General features: G+C 28.3%; 1 protein-coding gene across 5 annotated transcripts in view; it reads left to right on the forward strand.

The window, feature by feature from the left end:
• Positions 1 to 18,855, forward strand: part of tshz2 (teashirt zinc finger homeobox 2) — a 94,497-nt gene that overhangs the window by 13,699 nt on the left and 61,943 nt on the right. Inside the window, exon 4 of one of the 5 annotated variants that reach the window (XM_087781298.1) lies at positions 2,324 to 2,465. The exons of the other annotated variants lie outside the window; for them this stretch is intronic. The gene's annotated coding sequence lies outside the window, so the exon portion shown is untranslated. The remainder of the gene's footprint in view (positions 1 to 2,323; positions 2,466 to 18,855) is intronic. 5 annotated transcript variants of the gene reach the window in all.

Consider the following 18,855-nt stretch of genomic DNA (forward strand, 5'->3'; position numbering starts at 1 on the left):
CTAAAGTACAAGACACACCATCAACCCTTACAATTTAAAGTACATTTCCTTATCAGTATGTTGTTCTTGCTAATACATATTTACTAGCATCACAACAGCAACCATTGTTTTCGAACACAAGTTTTACTAAAATATTAGCCTAAATACTAGTAAGGCTTGGTATCAAACTTCTGTGGTTATTTTGTGGTCATGGTAGTACCGTGTTTTTAAACGTGCTTAGTCTTTCTGTACCAAGTTGTGGTAGCAACCCGTGATCAAAACCTGTGTATGTGTCTGAAGAAAAACTAGTTAATAAGTTATAAGGCAGTGGACATCAGATTATTTTATACTTGTTAGCCGGTTTTCTTTTGCACTGGAAGTTATTTGTTTTGTAAAACCTGACAGTAAAAGTGTCTTCTAATGGTATACTTGGTATTGTTATAGATGGAAGTTTTATTACTTGATAATGTAATAGTTTCAGTAACTTTGAAGTAACCGTGTCAGTAAGAATAATGTACATCGGGTACTTTTGTTTTTGTTTAAGTACTATTTCTTTTTTAATTAAAACACTTATAGAATAAATAGTGCCACAATTTGTAGGCAATTAATTACCAAAATGGTAAGAGAAGTATTACTGATACTAGTTGTTTAACTATTAATACCTGTTGTAAAAGATAAAATAAATGGCTACAAATACACGGTTGTTGTAGTATTTTACAGAAGTACAATTTTGAAATTTTTAATGAAAAATTATAGAATATTCATAGAACTAGTAGACGGTGAAGCTTGTACAAATACTATCAACACAGGTAGATGTTTTTAAAATAGAAAGAATAACAAACACAAAGTCAATTAATCAAACCTCAAATAATGAATTTATATTTTTTTACTTGTCCTACAACTATTACAAATGCAGGAACAAGACAAACTTTTCTGACTCCGGCCTCGGAGGGATGTTACAAAAACCCGGCACTGACATGTCGGCGTGTCTCTGCGCGGCCGATATGTTCTTCTGTGGAGAGTGGTTTCCTGTCGCTGCGACTCGCCTCCGATCATCTACCGGCGCCGCTGACAGACGGTCCTCCGCCGCGATGAACACGGTATCCGTAGCAACTGTCGCCGACGGGAACATCCCTGAAGTGGAGCAGAGGTCGCTCACTGATCACTCGGGTTGTTACCTCGGAGCCGCCGGTGCAGGACGGAGGAGCCCGGATCGGAACTCTGTGATCTTGTTTACGCCGACATGTCGGAGTGAGAACGAGTGTCGTGAACGACATGTAACTCTTGCGTTAAAAACGTTATCGTCTCGTTTAAATAATAAAAGATATTTGCTTGATAGTATTGCTAAGATGCTAACTCTTGCATTACAGAAAAAACACTTTTTTCCAGAAGTTCTTATGATGGTTCTTATAAAGAAGTTCTTATAATGGTTCTTATAAAGAAGTTCTTATAATGGTTCTTATAAAGAAGTTCTTATAATGGTTCTTATGAAGAAGTTCTTATAATGGTTCTTATGAAGAAGTTCTTATAATGGTTCTTATAAAGAAGTTCTTATAATGGTTCTTATAAAGAAGTTCTTATAATGGTTCTTATAAAGCAGTTCTTATAATGGTTCTTATAAAGAAGTTCTTATAATGGTTCTTATGAAGAAGTTCTTATAATGGTTCTTATAAAGAAGTTCTTATAATGGTTCTTATAAAGAAGTTCTTATAATGGTTCTTATAAAGAAGTTCTTATAATGGTTCTTATAAAGAAGTTCTTATAATGGTTCTTATGAAGAAGTTCTTATAATGGTTCTTATGAAGAAGTTCTTATAATGATTCTTATAAAGAAGTTCTTATAATGGTTCTTTTAAAGAAGTTCTTATAATGGTTCTTATAAAGAAGTTCTTATAATGGTTCTTATAAAGAAGTTCTTATAATGGTTCTTATAAAGAACTTCTTATAATGGTTCTTATAAAGAACTTCTTATAATGGTTCTTATAAAGAACTTCTTATAATGGTTCTTATAAAGAAGTTATTATAATGGTCCCATTCTTACAAATCACTCTCCACATGAAGTGGAAAATAAATCACATTTGATCTTTCTTTCTGCTTTTGTGTCTTTAGAATACGTTTTGATTGATGACTGCGGACTCTTAATCAGTCCTGGTGTGTACATGTTGATGTGTGTGTGTGTGAGTGTGTGTGAGTGTGTGGGGGTCTTACACACTCTGGCAGCGACCCAGCCGAGAAAGTTCCGGTACTGTCCAGACTCCATCCTTCAGGGACCTCATCAGGCCCGGCGCTCCTTCCTTCCCTCACGCCTGAGGGCATCCATATTCATTTCCTGCTCTGATTTTTAGGGATGAAAATGATGAAAGGCTGGCGTTCCTCCCGCCTCCTATTTCCTGCCAAGGTTGCCTGAATTTCAATGAAAATGCGGGGAAGGACCTGACCCACAAACCGGACCTGATCCTGACCCGGCGATGCTGTGAATATTTTACGGTTAATGTTGTTACTAGTTTTTTGAATGCAGTGTGTATTGAATATAAAAAATCCTTCAGTTAATACAATTATTATTATTTTTAACATGATAACCAACATTCATTGAATATAGTAGTATTTTGAGTAACTAAAATAACTAATAACTCGCTAAAATAATTTAATTGATTTTGTACAATTGGTGATAGAGAATCGCCAACTCATCAAAACATCTTGCTGACACGCATGCCTGGAGAACATTCCGGTGACGCAGATCTTTATCCGTCCAGAGGCGGAGATGATCCGCTCTCGCTGTGCGGCCTCTTGTCTGTATACATGCGTGTTTACCATCGCCACGGCAACCGCAATCCTCCCGCTATTCCCCCGCCCTGATGTTCATAATGGTGGGCAGGATCCGGCTCTTGAGCTAATTGTCTACCTGAAGTGAGGTTAATAGTCCGGTGCGTGTGTGCGTGTGTGTGCGCGTGTGTGCGCGTGTGTGCGCGTGTGTGCGTGTGTGTGCGTGTGTGTGTGTGCGTGTGTGTGAATACAGAGCTAACGTTTCATTTACATCCACTTCCTGCCTTGGTTTGTGTCAATACACAGCTACGACTTTAATCTTGTGATACGATGATAGCGCTGACTGCTTGTTATAGTTTATACAAATTAAATACTTGGTGTTGTTATAGTTTAAACAGGTTTAATACTTGGTGTTGTTACAGATTAAACAAGATAAATACTTGGTGTTGTTATAGTTTAAACAAGTTTAATAATCTGTGTTGTTATAGTTTAAAGGAGTTTAATGCTCTGTGTTGTTATAGTTTAAAGGAGTTTAATGCTCTGTGTTGTTATAGTTTAAACAAGTTTAATGCTCTGTGTTGTTATAGTTTAAACACGTTTAATGCTCTGTGTTGTTATAGTTTAAAGGAGTTTAATGCTCTGTGTTGTTATAGTTTAAAGGAGTTTAATGCTCTGTGTTGTTATAGTTTAAACACGTTTAATGCTCTGTGTTGTTATAGTTTAAAGGAGTTTAATGCTCTGTGTTGTTATAGTTTAAAGGAGTTTAATGCTCTGTGTTGTTATAGTTTAAACAGGTTTAATACTCTGTGTTGTTATAGTTTAAACAAGTTTAATGCTCTGTGTTGTTATAGTTTAAACAAGTTTAATGCTCTGTGTTGTTATAGTTAAAACACGTTTAATGCTCTGTGTTGTTATAGTTTAAACAAGTTTAATACTCTGTGTTGTTATAGTTTAAAGGAGTTTAATGCTCTGTGTTGTTATAGTTTAAACAGGTTTAATACTATGTGTTGTTATAGTTTAAACAAGTTTAATACTATGTGTTGTTATAGTTTAAACAAGTTTAATGCTCTGTGTTGTTATAGTTTAAACAAGTTTAATGCTCTGTGTTGTTATAGTTTAAACAAGTTTAATGCTCTGTGTTGTTATAGTTTAAACAAGTTTAATGCTCTGTGTTGTTATAGTTTAAACAAGTTTAATGCTCTGTGTTGTTATAGTTTAAACAAGTTTAATACTCTGTGTTCTTATAGTTTAAACAGGTTTATTACTTGGTGTTGTTATAGTTTAAACCAGTTTAGTAATTGGTGTTGTTATAGTTTAAACAAGTTTAATGCTCTGTGTTGTTATAGTTTAAATAGGTTTAATACTTTGTGTTGTTATAGTTTAAACAAGTTTAATACTTGTTGTTGTTATAGTTTAAACAAGTTTAAAACTCTGTGTTGTTATAGTTTAAACAGGTTTAATACTCTGTGTTGTTATAGTTTAAACAAGTTTATTGCTCTTTGTTGTTATAGTTTAAAGAAGTTTAATACTCTGTGTTGTTATAGTTTAAACAAGTTTAATGCTCTGTGTTGTTATAGTTTAAATAAGTTTAATGCTCTGTGTTGTTATAGTTTAAACACGTTTAACACTCTGTGTTGTTATAGTTTAAACAGGTTTAATACTCTGTGTTGTTATAGTTTAAACAAGTTTATTGCTCTGTGTTGTTATAGTTTAAACAAGTTTAATACTCTGTGTTGTTATAGTTTAAATAAGTTTAATGCTCTGTGTTGTTATAGTTTAAACACGTTTAACACTCTGTGTTGTTATAGTTTAAACAGGTTTAATACTCTGTGTTGTTATAGTTTAAACAAGTTTATTGCTCTGTGTTGTTATAGTTTAAACAGGTTTAATACTCTGTGTTGTTATAGTTTAAACAAGTTTAATGCTCTGTGTTGTTATAGTTTAAACAAGTTTAATGCTCTGTGTTGTTATAGTTAAAACACGTTTAATGCTCTGTGTTGTTATAGTTTAAACAAGTTTAATACTCTGTGTTGTTATAGTTTAAAGGAGTTTAATGCTCTGTGTTGTTATAGTTTAAACAGGTTTAATACTATGTGTTGTTATAGTTTAAACAAGTTTAATACTATGTGTTGTTATAGTTTAAACAAGTTTAATGCTCTGTGTTGTTATAGTTTAAACAAGTTTAATGCTCTGTGTTGTTATAGTTTAAACAAGTTTAATGCTCTGTGTTGTTATAGTTTAAACAAGTTTAATGCTCTGTGTTGTTATAGTTTAAACAAGTTTAATGCTCTGTGTTGTTATAGTTTAAACAAGTTTAATACTCTGTGTTCTTATAGTTTAAACAGGTTTATTACTTGGTGTTGTTATAGTTTAAACCAGTTTAGTAATTGGTGTTGTTATAGTTTAAACAAGTTTAATGCTCTGTGTTGTTATAGTTTAAATAGGTTTAATACTTTGTGTTGTTATAGTTTAAACAAGTTTAATACTTGTTGTTGTTATAGTTTAAACAAGTTTAAAACTCTGTGTTGTTATAGTTTAAACAGGTTTAATACTCTGTGTTGTTATAGTTTAAACAAGTTTATTGCTCTTTGTTGTTATAGTTTAAAGAAGTTTAATACTCTGTGTTGTTATAGTTTAAACAAGTTTAATGCTCTGTGTTGTTATAGTTTAAATAAGTTTAATGCTCTGTGTTGTTATAGTTTAAACACGTTTAACACTCTGTGTTGTTATAGTTTAAACAGGTTTAATACTCTGTGTTGTTATAGTTTAAACAAGTTTATTGCTCTGTGTTGTTATAGTTTAAACAAGTTTAATACTCTGTGTTGTTATAGTTTAAACAGGTTTAATACTCTGTGTTGTTATAGTTTAAACAAGTTTAATGCTCTCTGTTGTTATAGTTTAAACAAGTTTAATGCTCTGTGTTGATATAGTTTAAACAAGTTTAATACTCGGTGTTGTTATAGTTTAAACAAGTTTAATACTCTGTGTTGTTATAGTTTAAACAAGTTTAATGCTCTGTGTTGATATAGTTTGAAAAAGTTTAATGCTCTGTGTTGTTATAGTTTAAACAGGTTTAATACTCTGTGTTGTTATAGTTTAAACAAGTTTATTGCTCTGTGTTGTTATAGTTTAAACAAGTTTAATGCTCTGTGTTGTTTTAGTTTAAACAAGTTTAATACTTGGTGTTGTTACAGTTTAAACCAGTTTAGTACTTGATGTTGTTATGGTTTAAACAAGTTTAATACTTGGTGTTGTTATAGTTTAAACAAGTTTAATACTTGGTGTTGTTATAGTATAAACAAGTTTAATGCTCTGTGTTGTTATAGTTTAAACAAGTTTAATGCTCTGTGTTGTTATAGTTTAAACAAGTTTAATGCTCTGTGTTGTTATAGTTTAAACAAGTTTAATGCTCTGTGTTGTTATAGTTTAAACAAATTTAATGCTCTGTGTTGTTATAGTTTAAACAAATTTTATGCTCTGTGTTGTTATGGTTTAAATAAGTTTAATGCTCTGTGTTGTTATAGTTTAAACAAGTTTAATGCTCTGTGTTGTTATAGTTTAAACAAATTTAATGCTCTGTGTTGTTATGGTTTAAATAAGTTTAATGCTCTGTGTTGTTACAGTTTAAACAAGTTTAATGCTCTGTGTTGTTACAGTTTAAACAAGTTTAATACTCTGTGTTGTTATAGTTTAAACAAGTTTAATACTCTGTGTTGTTATAGTTTAAACAAGTTTAATGCTCTGTGTTGTTATAGTTTAAACAAGTTTAATGCTCTGTGTTGTTATAGTTTAAACAAGTTTAATGCTCTGTGTTGTTATGGTTTAAATTAGTTTAATGCTCTGTGTTGTTATAGTTTAAACAAGTTTAATGCTCTGTGTTGTTATAGTTTAAACAGGTTTAATACTATGTGTTGTTATAGTTTAAACAAGTTTAATGCTCTGTGTTGTTATAGTTTAAACAAGTTTAATGCTCTGTGTTGTTATAGTTTAAACAAGTTTAATGCTCTGTGTTGTTATAGTTTAAACAGGTTTAATACTATGTGTTGTTATAGTTTAAACAAGTTTAATGCTCTGTGTTGTTATGGTTTAAATTAGTTTAATGCTCTGTGTTGTTATAGTTTAAACAAGTTTAATGCTCTGTGTTGTTATAGTTTAAACAAGTTTAATGCTCTGTGTTGTTATAGTTTAAACAAGTTTAATGCTCTGTGTTGTTATAGTTTAAACAAGTTTAATGCTCTGTGTTGTTATAGTTTAAACAGGTTTAATACTATGTGTTGTTATAGTTTAAACAAGTTTAATGCTCTGTGTTGTTATAGTTTAAACAAGTTTAATGCTCTGTGTTGTTATAGTTTAAACAAGTTTAATGCTCTGTGTTGTTATAGTTTAAACAAGTTTAATGCTCTGTGTTGTTATAGTTTAAACAAGTTTAATGCTCTGTGTTGTTATAGTTTAAACAAGTTTAATGCCCTGTGTTGTTATAGTTTAAACAAGTTTAATGCTCTGTGTTGTTATAGTTTAAACAAGTTTAATACTCTGTGTTCTTATAGTTTAAACAGGTTTATTACTTGGTGTTGTTATAGTTTAAACCAGTTTAGTAATTGGTGTTGTTATAGTTTAAACAAGTTGAATGCTCTGTGTTGTTATAGTTTAAATAGGTTTAATACTTTGTGTTGTTATAGTTTAAACAAGTTTGATGCTCTGTGTTGTTATAGTTTAAACAAGTTTAATACTCTGTGTTCTTATAGTTTAAACAGGTTTATTACTTGGTGTTGTTATAGTTTAAACCAGTTTAGTAATTGGTGTTGTTATAGTTTAAACAAGTTGAATGCTCTGTGTTGTTATAGTTTAAATAGGTTTAATACTTTGTGTTGTTATAGTTTAAACAAGTTTAAAACTCTGTGTTGTTATAGTTTAAACAGGTTTAATACTCTGTGTTGTTATAGTTTAAACAAGTTTATTGCTCTTTGTTGTTATAGTTTAAACAAGTTTAATACTCTGTGTTGTTATAGTTTAAACAAGTTTAATGCTCTGTGTTGTTATAGTTTAAACACGTTTAACACTCTGTGTTGTTATAGTTTAAACAGGTTTAATACTCTGTGTTGTTATAGTTTAAACAAGTTTATTGCTCTGTTTTGTTATAGTTTAAACAAGTTTAATACTCTGTGTTGTTATAGTTTAAACAAGTTTAATGCTCTGTGTTGTTACAGTTTAAACAAGTTTAATGCTCTGTGTTGTTATAGTTTAAACAAGTTTAATACTCTGTGTTGTTATGCTTTAAACAAGTTTAATGCTCTGTGTTGTCATAGTTTAAACAAGTTTAATGCTCTGTGTTGTTACAGTTTAAACAAGTTTAATGCTCTGTGTTGTTATAGTTTAAACAAGTTTAATGCTCTGTGTTTTTATAGTTTAAACAAGTTCAATGCTCTGTGTTTTTATAGTTTAAACAAGTTCAATGCTCTGTGTTTTTATAGTTTAAACAAGTTCAATGCTGTGTTTTTATAGTTTAAACAAGTTTAATTCTTGGTGTTGTTATAGTTTGAACAAGTTTATTGCTCTGTGTTGTTATAGTTTAAACACGTTTAATGCTCTGTGTTGTTATAGTTTAAACACGTTTAATGCTCTGTGTTGTTATAGTTTAAACAAGTTTAATGCTCTATGTTGTTATAGTTTAAACACGTTTAATGCTCTGTGTTGTTATAGTTTAAACAAGTTTAATACTCTGTGTTGTTATAGTTTAAACACGTTTAATGCTCTGTGTTGTTATAGTTTAAACACGTTTAATGCTCTGTGTTGTTATAGTTTAAAGGAGTTTAATGCTCTGTGTTGTTATAGTTTAAACAGGTTTAATACTATGTGTTGTTATAGTTTAAAGGAGTTTAATGCTCTGTGTTGTTATAGTTTAAACACGTTTAATGCTCTGTGTTGTTATAGTTTAAAGGAGTTTAATGATCTGTGTTGTTATAGTTTAAACAGGTTTAATACTCTGTGTTGTTATAGTTTAAACAAGTTTAATGCTCTGTGTTGTTATAGTTTAAACAAGTTTAATACTCTGTGTTGTTATAGTTTAAACAAGTTTAATGCTCTGTGTTGTTATACTTTAAACAAGTTCAATGCTCTGTTTTGTTATAGTTTAAACAAGTTTAATACTCTGTGTTGTTATAGTTTAAACAAGTTTAATACTTGTTGTTGTTATAGTTTAAACAAGTTTAATACTCTGTGTTGTTATAGTTTAAACAAGTTTAATACTCTGTGTTGTTACAGTTTAAACAAGTTTAATACTCTGTGTTGTTATAGTTTTAACAAGTTTAATACTCTGTGTCGTTATAGTTTAAACAAGTTTAATACTCTGTGTTGTTATAGTTTAAACAAGTTTAATGCTCTGTGTTGTTATAGTTTAAACACGTTTAATGCTCTGTGTTGTTATAGTTTAAACACGTTTAATGCTCTGTGTTGTTATAGTTTAAACAAGTTTAATGCTCTATGTTGTTATAGTTTAAACACGTTTAATGCTCTGTGTTGTTATAGTTTAAACAAGTTTAATACTCTGTGTTGTTATAGTTTAAACACGTTTAATGCTCTGTGTTGTTATAGTTTAAACACGTTTAATGCTCTGTGTTGTTATAGTTTAAATAGGTTTAATACTTTGTGTTGTTATAGTTTAAACAAGTTTAAAACTCTGTGTTGTTATAGTTTAAACAGGTTTAATACTCTGTGTTGTTATAGTTTAAACAAGTTTATTGCTCTTTGTTGTTATAGTTTAAACAAGTTTAATACTCTGTGTTGTTATAGTTTAAACAAGTTTAATGCTCTGTGTTGTTATAGTTTAAACACGTTTAACACTCTGTGTTGTTATAGTTTAAACAGGTTTAATACTCTGTGTTGTTATAGTTTAAACAAGTTTATTGCTCTGTTTTGTTATAGTTTAAACAAGTTTAATACTCTGTGTTGTTATAGTTTAAACAAGTTTAATGCTCTGTGTTGTTACAGTTTAAACAAGTTTAATGCTCTGTGTTGTTATAGTTTAAACAAGTTTAATACTCTGTGTTGTTATGCTTTAAACAAGTTTAATGCTCTGTGTTGTCATAGTTTAAACAAGTTTAATGCTCTGTGTTGTTACAGTTTAAACAAGTTTAATGCTCTGTGTTGTTATAGTTTAAACAAGTTTAATGCTCTGTGTTTTTATAGTTTAAACAAGTTCAATGCTCTGTGTTTTTATAGTTTAAACAAGTTCAATGCTCTGTGTTTTTATGGTTTAAACAAGTTCAATGCTCTGTGTTTTTATGGTTTAAACAAGTTCAATGCTCTGTGTTTTTATAGTTTAAACAAGTTCAATGCTCTGTGTTTTTATAGTTTAAACAAGTTCAATGCTCTGTGTTTTTATAGTTTAAACAAGTTCAATGCTGTGTTTTTATAGTTTAAACAAGTTTAATTCTTGGTGTTGTTATAGTTTGAACAAGTTTATTGCTCTGTGTTGTTATAGTTTAAACACGTTTAATGCTCTGTGTTGTTATAGTTTAAACACCTTTAATGCTCTGTGTTGTTATAGTTTAAACAAGTTTAATGCTCTATGTTGTTATAGTTTAAACACGTTTAATGCTCTGTGTTGTTATAGTTTAAACAAGTTTAATACTCTGTGTTGTTATAGTTTAAACACGTTTAATGCTCTGTGTTGTTATAGTTTAAACACGTTTAATGCTCTGTGTTGTTATAGTTTAAAGGAGTTTAATGCTCTGTGTTGTTATAGTTTAAACAGGTTTAATACTATGTGTTGTTATAGTTTAAAGGAGTTTAATGCTCTGTGTTGTTATAGTTTAAACACGTTTAATGCTCTGTGTTGTTATAGTTTAAAGGAGTTTAATGATCTGTGTTGTTATAGTTTAAACAGGTTTAATACTCTGTGTTGTTATAGTTTAAACAAGTTTAATGCTCTGTGTTGTTATAGTTTAAACAAGTTTAATACTCTGTGTTGTTATAGTTTAAACAAGTTTAATGCTCTGTGTTGTTATACTTTAAACAAGTTCAATGCTCTGTTTTGTTATAGTTTAAACAAGTTTAATACTCTGTGTTGTTATAGTTTAAACAAGTTTAATGCTCTGTGTTGTTATAGTTTAAACAAGTTTAATGCTCTGTGTTGTTATACTTTAAACAAGTTCAATGCTCTGTTTTGTTATAGTTTAAACAAGTTTAATACTCTGTGTTGTTATAGTTTAAACAAGTTTAATACTTGTTGTTGTTATAGTTTAAACAAGTTTAATACTCTGTGTTGTTATAGTTTAAACAAGTTTAATACTCTGTGTTGTTACAGTTTAAACAAGTTTAATACTCTGTGTTGTTATAGTTTTAACAAGTTTAATACTCTGTGTCGTTATAGTTTAAACAAGTTTAATACTCTGTGTTGTTATAGTTTAAACAAGTTTAATGCTCTGTGTTGTTATAGTTTAAACACGTTTAATGCTCTGTGTTGTTATAGTTTAAACACGTTTAATGCTCTGTGTTGTTATAGTTTAAACAAGTTTAATGCTCTATGTTGTTATAGTTTAAACACGTTTAATGCTCTGTGTTGTTATAGTTTAAACAAGTTTAATACTCTGTGTTGTTATAGTTTAAACACGTTTAATGCTCTGTGTTGTTATAGTTTAAACACGTTTAATGCTCTGTGTTGTTATAGTTTAAAGGAGTTTAATGCTCTGTGTTGTTATAGTTTAAACAGGTTTAATACTATGTGTTGTTATAGTTTAAAGGAGTTTAATGCTCTGTGTTGTTATAGTTTAAACACGTTTAATGCTCTGTGTTGTTATAGTTTAAAGGAGTTTAATGCTCTGTGTTGTTATAGTTTAAACAGGTTTAATACTCTGTGTTGTTATAGTTTAAACAAGTTTAATACTCTGTGTTGTTATAGTTTAAACAAGTTTAATGCTCTGTGTTGTTATAGTTTAACCAAGTTTAATGCTCTGTGTTGTTATAGTTTAAACAAGTTTAATGCTCTGTGTTGTTATAGTTTAAACAAGTTTAATGCTCTGTGTTGTTATAGTTTAACCAAGTTTAATGCTCTGTGTTGTTATAGTTTAAACAAGTTTAATGCTCTGTGTTGTTATACTTTAAACAAGTTCAATGCTCTGTGTTGTTATAGTTTAAACAAGTTTAATGCTCTGCGTTATTATAGTTTTAACAAGTTTAATGCTCTGTGTTGTTATAGTTTAAACAAGTTTAATACTTGGTGTTGTTATAGTTTAAACAAGTTTAATACTTGGTGTTGTTATAGTTTAAACAAGTTTAATACTCTGTGTTGTTATAGTTTAAACAAGTTTAATACTCTGTGTTGTTACAGTTTAAACAAGTTTAATAATCTGTGTTGTTATAGTTTTAACAAGTTTAATACTCTGTGTCGTTATAGTTTAAACAAGTTTAATACTCTGTGTTGTTATAGTTTAAACAAGTTTAATGCTCTGTGTTGTTATAGTTTAAACAAGTTTATTGCTCTGTGTTTTTATAGTTTAAAGAAGTTTAATGCTCTGTATTGTTATAGTTTAAACAAGTTTAATACTTGGTGTTGTTTTAGTTTAAACAAGTTTATTGCTCTGTGTTGTTATAGTTTAAAGAGGTTTAATGCTCTGTGTTGTTATAGTTTAAACAAGTTTAATACTTAGTGTTGTTATAGTTTAAACAAGTTCAATGCTCTGTTTTTTTATAGTTTAAACAAGTTTAATACTCTGTGTTGTTATAGTTTAAACAAGTTTAATGCTCTGTGTTGTTATAGTTTAAACAAGTTTATTGCTCTGTGTTTTTATAGTTTAAAGAAGTTTAATGCTCTGTATTGTTATAGTTTAAACAAGTTGAATGCTCTGTGTTGTTTTAGTTTAAACAAGTTTATTGCTCTGTGTTGTTATAGTTTAAAGAAGTTTAATACTCTTTGTTGTTATAGTTTAAGCAAGTTAAATGCTCTGTGTTGTTATAGTTTAAACAAGTTGAATGCTCTGTGTTGTTTTAGTTTAAACAAGTTTATTGCTCTGTGTTGTTATAGTTTAAAGAAGTTTAATGCTCTGTGTTGTTATAGTTTAAAGAAGTTTAATGCTCTCTGTTGTTATAGTTTAAACAAGTTTAATACTTGTTGTTGTTATAGTTTAAACAAGTTTACTGCTCTGTGTTGTTATAGTTTAAACAAGTTTAATACTTGTTGTTGTTATAGTTTAAAGAAGTTTAATGCTCTTTGTTGTTATAGTTTAAACAAGTTTAATGCTCTGTGTTGTTATAGTTTAAACAAGTTTAATACTTGTTGTTGTTATAGTTTAAACAAGTTTAATGCTCTGTGTTGTTATAGTTTAAACAAGTTTAATACTTGTTGTTGTTATAGTCTAAACAAGTTTAATGCTCTGTGTTGTTATAGTTTAAACAAGTTTAATACTTGTTGTTGTTATAGTTTAAACAAGTTTAATGCTCTGTGTTGTTATAGTTTAAACACGTTTAATACTCTGTGTTGTTATAGTTTAAACAACTTTAATGCTCTGTGTTGTTATAGTTTAAACATGTTTAATGCTCTGTGTTGTTATAGTTTAAATAAGTTTAATGCTCTATGTTGTTATAGTTTAAACACGTTTAATACTCTGTGTTGTTATAGTTTAAACAAGTTTAATACTCTGTGTTGTTATAGTTTAAACAAGTTTAATACTTGGTGTTGTTATAGTTTAAACAAGTTTAATTCTCGGTGTTGTTATAGTTTAAACAAGTTTAATGCTCTGTGTTGTTATAGTTTAAAGAAGTTTAATACTCTGTGTTGTTATAGTTTAAACAAGTTTAATACTTGGTGTTGTTATAGTTTAAACAAGTTTAATGCTCTTTGTTGTTATACTTTAAACAAGTTTAATGCTCTGTGTTGTTATAGTTTAAACAAGTTTAATGCTCTTTGTTGTTATAGTTTAAACAAGTTTAATACTCTGTGTTGTTATAGTTTAAACAAGTTTAATACTCGGTGTTGTTATAGTTTAGACAAGTTTATTGCTCTGTGTTGTTATAGTTTAAACAAGTTTAATACTTGGTGTTGTTATAGTTTAAACAAGTTTAATTCTCGGTGTTGTTATAGTTTAAACAAGTTTAATGCTCTGTGTTGTTATAGTTTAAACAAGTTTAATGCTCTGTGTTGTTATAGTTTAAACAACTTTAATGCTCTGTGTTGTTATAGTTTAAACATGTTTAATGCTCTGTGTTGTTATAGTTTAAACACGTTTAATACTCTTTGATGTTATAGTTTAAACAAGTTTGATGCTCTGTGTTGTTATAGTTTAAACATGTTTAATGCTCTGTGTTGTTATAGTTTAAACAACTTTAATGCTCTGTGTTGTTATAGTTTAAACATGTTTAATGCTCTATGTTGTTATAGTTTAAACATGTTTAATGCTCTATGTTGTTATAGTTTAAACATGTTTAATGCTCTGTGTTGTTATAGTTTAAACATGTTTAATGCTCTGTGTTGTTATAGTTTAAACATGTTTAATGCTCTGTGTTGTTATAGTTTAAACAACTTTAATGCTCTGTGTTGTTATAGTTTAAACATGTTTAATGCTCTGTGTTGTTATAGTTTAAACACGTTTAATACTCTGTGATGTTATAGTTTAAACAAGTTTGATGCTCTGTGTTGTTATAGTTTAAACATGTTTAATGCTCTGTGTTGTTATAGTTTAAACAACTTTAATGCTCTGTGTTGTTATAGTTTAAACATGTTTAATGCTCTATGTTGTTATAGTTTAAACACGTTTAATGCTCTGTGTTGTTATAGTTTAAACAACTTTAATCCTCTGTGTTGTTATAGTTTAAACATGTTTAATGCTCTATGTTGTTATAGTTTAAACACGTTTAATGCTCTGTGTTGTTATAGTTTAGACAAGTTTATTGCTCTGTGTTGTTATAGTTTAAACAAGTTTAATGCTCTGTGTTGTTATAGTTTAGACAAGTTTATTGCTCTGTGTTGTTATAGTTTAAAGAAGTTTAATACTCTGTGTTGTTATAGTTTAAACAAGTTTAATACTTGGTGTTGTTATAGTTTAAACAAGTTTAATTCTCGGTGTTGTTATAGTTTAAACAAGTTTAATACTTGGTGTTGTTATAGTTTAAACAAGTTTAATGCTCTGTGTTGTTATAGTTTAAAGAAGTTTAATACTCTGTGTTGTTATAGTTTAAACAAGTTTAATACTTGGTGTTGTTATAGTTTAAACAAGTTTAATGCTCTTTGTTGTTATACTTTAAACAAGTTTAATGCTCTGTGTTGTTAAAGTTTAAACAAGTTTAATGCTCTGTGTTGTTATAGTTTAAACAAGTTTAATACTTGGTGTTGTTATAGTTTAAACAAGTTTAATGCTCTGTGTTGTTATAGTTTAAAGAAGTTTAATACTCTGTGTTGTTATAGTTTAAACAAGTTTAATACTTGGTGTTGTTATAGTTTAAACAAGTTTAATGCTCTTTGTTGTTATACTTTAAACAAGTTTAATGCTCTGTGTTGTTAAAGTTTAAACAAGTTTAATGCTCTGTGTTGTTATAGTTTAAACAAGTTTAATGATCTGTGTTATTATAGTTTAAACAAGTTTAATGATCTGTGTTATTATAGTTTAAACAAGGTTAATGCTCTGTGTTGTTATAGTTTAAACAAGTTTAATACTTGGTGTTTTTATAGTTTAAACAAGTTTAATACTCTGTGTTGTTATAGTTTAAACAAGTTTAATGCTCTGTGTTGTTATAGTTTAAACAAGTTTAATACTTGGTGTTTTTATAGTTTAAACATGTTTAATACTTGGTGTTTTTATAGTTTAAACAAGGTTAATACTTGATGTTGTTATAGTTTAAACAAGTTTAATGCTCTGTGTTGTTATAGTTTCAACAAGTTTAACTTGGTTTTGTTATAGTTTAAACATGTTTAATACTTGGTGTTGTTATAGTTTAAAGGAGTTTAATGCTCTGTGTTGTTATAGTTTAAAGAAGTTTAATGCTCTGTGTTGTTATAGTTTAAAGGAGTTTTATACTCTGTGTTTTTATAGTTTAAAGAAGTTTAATACTCTGTGTTTTTATAGTTTAAAGGAGTTTAATGCTCTGTGTTGTTATAGTTTAAAGAAGTTTAATGCTCTGTGTTGTTATAGTTTAAAGGAGTTTAATGTTCTGTGTTGTTATAGTTTAAAGAAGTTTAATACTCTGTGTTTTTATAGTTTAAAGAAGTTTAATACTCTGTGTTGTTATAGTTTAAACAAGTTTAATACTTGGTGTTGTTATAGTTTAAACAAGTTTAATGCTCTTTGTTGTTATACTTTAAACAAGTTTAATGCTCTGTGTTGTTAAAGTTTAAACAAGTTTAATGCTCTGTGTTGTTATAGTTTAAACAAGTTTAATACTTGGTGTTGTTATAGTTTAAACAAGTTTAATGATCTGTGTTATTATAGTTTAAACAAGTTTAATGATCTGTGTTATTATAGTTTAAACAAGGTTAATGCTCTGTGTTGTTATAGTTTAAACAAGTTTAATACTTGGTGTTTTTATAGTTTAAACAAGTTTAATACTCTGTGTTGTTATAGTTTAAACAAGTTTAATGCTCTGTGTTGTTATAGTTTAAACAAGTTTAATACTTGGTGTTTTTATAGTTTAAACATGTTTAATACTTGGTGTTTTTATAGTTTAAACAAGGTTAATACTTGGTGTTGTTATAGTTTAAACAAGTTTAATGCTCTGTGTTGTTATAGTTTCAACAAGTTTAACTTGGTTTTGTTATAGTTTAAACATGTTTAATACTTGGTGTTGTTATAGTTTAAAGGAGTTTAATGCTCTGTGTTGTTATAGTTTAAAGAAGTTTAATGCTCTGTGTTGTTATAGTTTAAAGGAGTTTTATACTCTGTGTTTTTATAGTTTAAAGAAGTTTAATACTCTGTGTTTTTATAGTTTAAAGGAGTTTAATGCTCTGTGTTGTTATAGTTTAAAGAAGTTTAATGCTCTGTGTTGTTATAGTTTAAAGGAGTTTAATGTTCTGTGTTGTTATAGTTTAAAGAAGTTTAATACTCTGTGTTTTTATAGTTTAAAGAAGTTTAATACTCTGTGTTGTTATAGTTTAAAGGAGTTTAATGCTCTGTGTTGTTATAGTTTAAACAAGTTTAATGCTCAGTGTTTTTATAGTTTAAAGAAGTTTAATGCTCTGTGTTGTTATAGTTTAAAGGAGTTTAATGCTCTGTGTTGTTATAGTTTAAACAAGTTTAATGCTCAGTGTTTTTATAGTTTAAAGAAGTTTAATGCTCTGTTTTGTTATAGTTTAAACAAGTTTAATGCTCGGTGTTGTTATAGTTTAAACAAGCTTAATACTCTGTGTTGTTATAGTTTAAACAAGTTTAATACTCTGTGTTTTTATAGTTTAAACATGTTTAATACTTGGTGTTTTTATAGTTTAAACAAGGTTAATACTTGGTGTTGTTATAGTTTAAACAAGTTTAATGCTCTGTGTTGTTATAGTTTCAACAAGTTTAACTTGGTTTTGTTATAGTTTAAACATGTTTAATACTTGGTGTTGTTATAGTTTAAACAAGTTTAATACTTGGTGTTGTTATAGTTTAAACAAGTTTAATGCTCTGTGTTGTTATAGTTTCAACAAGTTTAATACTTGGTGTTGTTATAGTTTAAACAAGTTTAATACTCTGTGTTGTTGTAGTTTAAACAAGTTTAATGCTCTGTGTTGTTATAGTTTCAACAAGTTTAATACTTGGTGTTGTTATACTTTAAACAAGTTTAATACTCTGTGTTGTTGTAGTTTAAACAAGTTTAATGCTCTGTGTTGTTATAGTTTAAACAAGTTTAATACTTGGTGTTTTTATAGTTTAAACATGTTTAATACTTGGTGTTGTTATAGTTTAAACAAGTTTAATGCTCTGTGTTGTTATAGTTTCAACAAGTTTAACTTGGTTTTGTTATAGTTTAAACATGTTTAATACTTGGTGTTGTTATAGTTTAAAGGAGTTTAATGCTCTGTGTTGTTATAGTTTAAAGAAGTTTAATGCTCTGTGTTGTTATAGTTTAAAGGAGTTTTATACTCTGTGTTTTTATAGTTTAAAGAAGTTTAATACTCTGTGTTTTTATAGTTTAAAGGAGTTTAATGCTCTGTGTTGTTATAGTTTAAAGAAGTTTAATGCTCTGTGTTGTTATAGTTTAAAGGAGTTTAATGTTCTGTGTTGTTATAGTTTAAAGAAGTTTAATACTCTGTGTTTTTATAGTTTAAAGAAGTTTAATACTCTGTGTTGTTATAGTTTAAAGGAGTTTAATGCTCTGTGTTGTTATAGTTTAAACAAGTTTAATGCTCAGTGTTTTTATAGTTTAAAGAAGTTTAATACTCTGTGTTTTTATAGTTTAAACAAGTTTCATACTCTGTGTTGTTATAGTTTAAACAAGTTTAATACTCTGTGTTGTTATAGTTTAAACAAGTTTAATGCTCTGTGTTGTTATAGTTTAAACAAGTTTAATGCTCTGTGTTGTTATAGTTTAAACAAGTTTAATACTCTGTGTTGTTATAGTTTAAAGGAGTTTAATGCTCTGTGTTGTTATAGTTTAAACAAGTTTAATGCTCTGTGTTGTTATAGTTTAAACAAGTTTAATACTCTGTGTTGTTATAGTTTAAAGAAGTTTAATGCTCTGTGTTGTTATAGTTTAAACAAGTTTAATACTCTGTGTTGTTATAGTTTAAAGAAGTTTAATGCTCTGTGTTGTTATAGTTTAAACAAGTTTAATGCTCGGTGTTGTTATAGTTTAAACAAGTTTAATACTCTGTTGTTATAGTTTAAACAAGTTTAATGCTCTGTGTTGTTATAGTTTAAACAAGTTTAATACTCTGTGTTGTTATAGTTTAAAGAAGTTTAATGCTCTGTGTTGTTATAGTTTAAACAAGTTTAATGCTCGGTGTTGTTATAGTTTAAACAAGTTTAATACTCTGTTGTTATAGTTTAAAGAAGTTTAATGCTCTGTGTTGTTATAGTTGAAAGAAGTTTAATACTCTGTGTTTTTATAGATGAAAGAAGTTTAATGCTCTGTGTTTTTATAGTTTAAAGAAGTTTAATACTCTGTGTTGTTATAGTTTAAAGGAGTTTAATGCTCCGTGTTGTTGTAG

This window comes from Callionymus lyra, chromosome 19, assembly GCF_982586985.1.
Source record: "Callionymus lyra chromosome 19, fCalLyr1.hap1.1, whole genome shotgun sequence".
NCBI classification, from domain to species: Eukaryota; Metazoa; Chordata; class Actinopteri; order Syngnathiformes; family Callionymidae; genus Callionymus; species Callionymus lyra.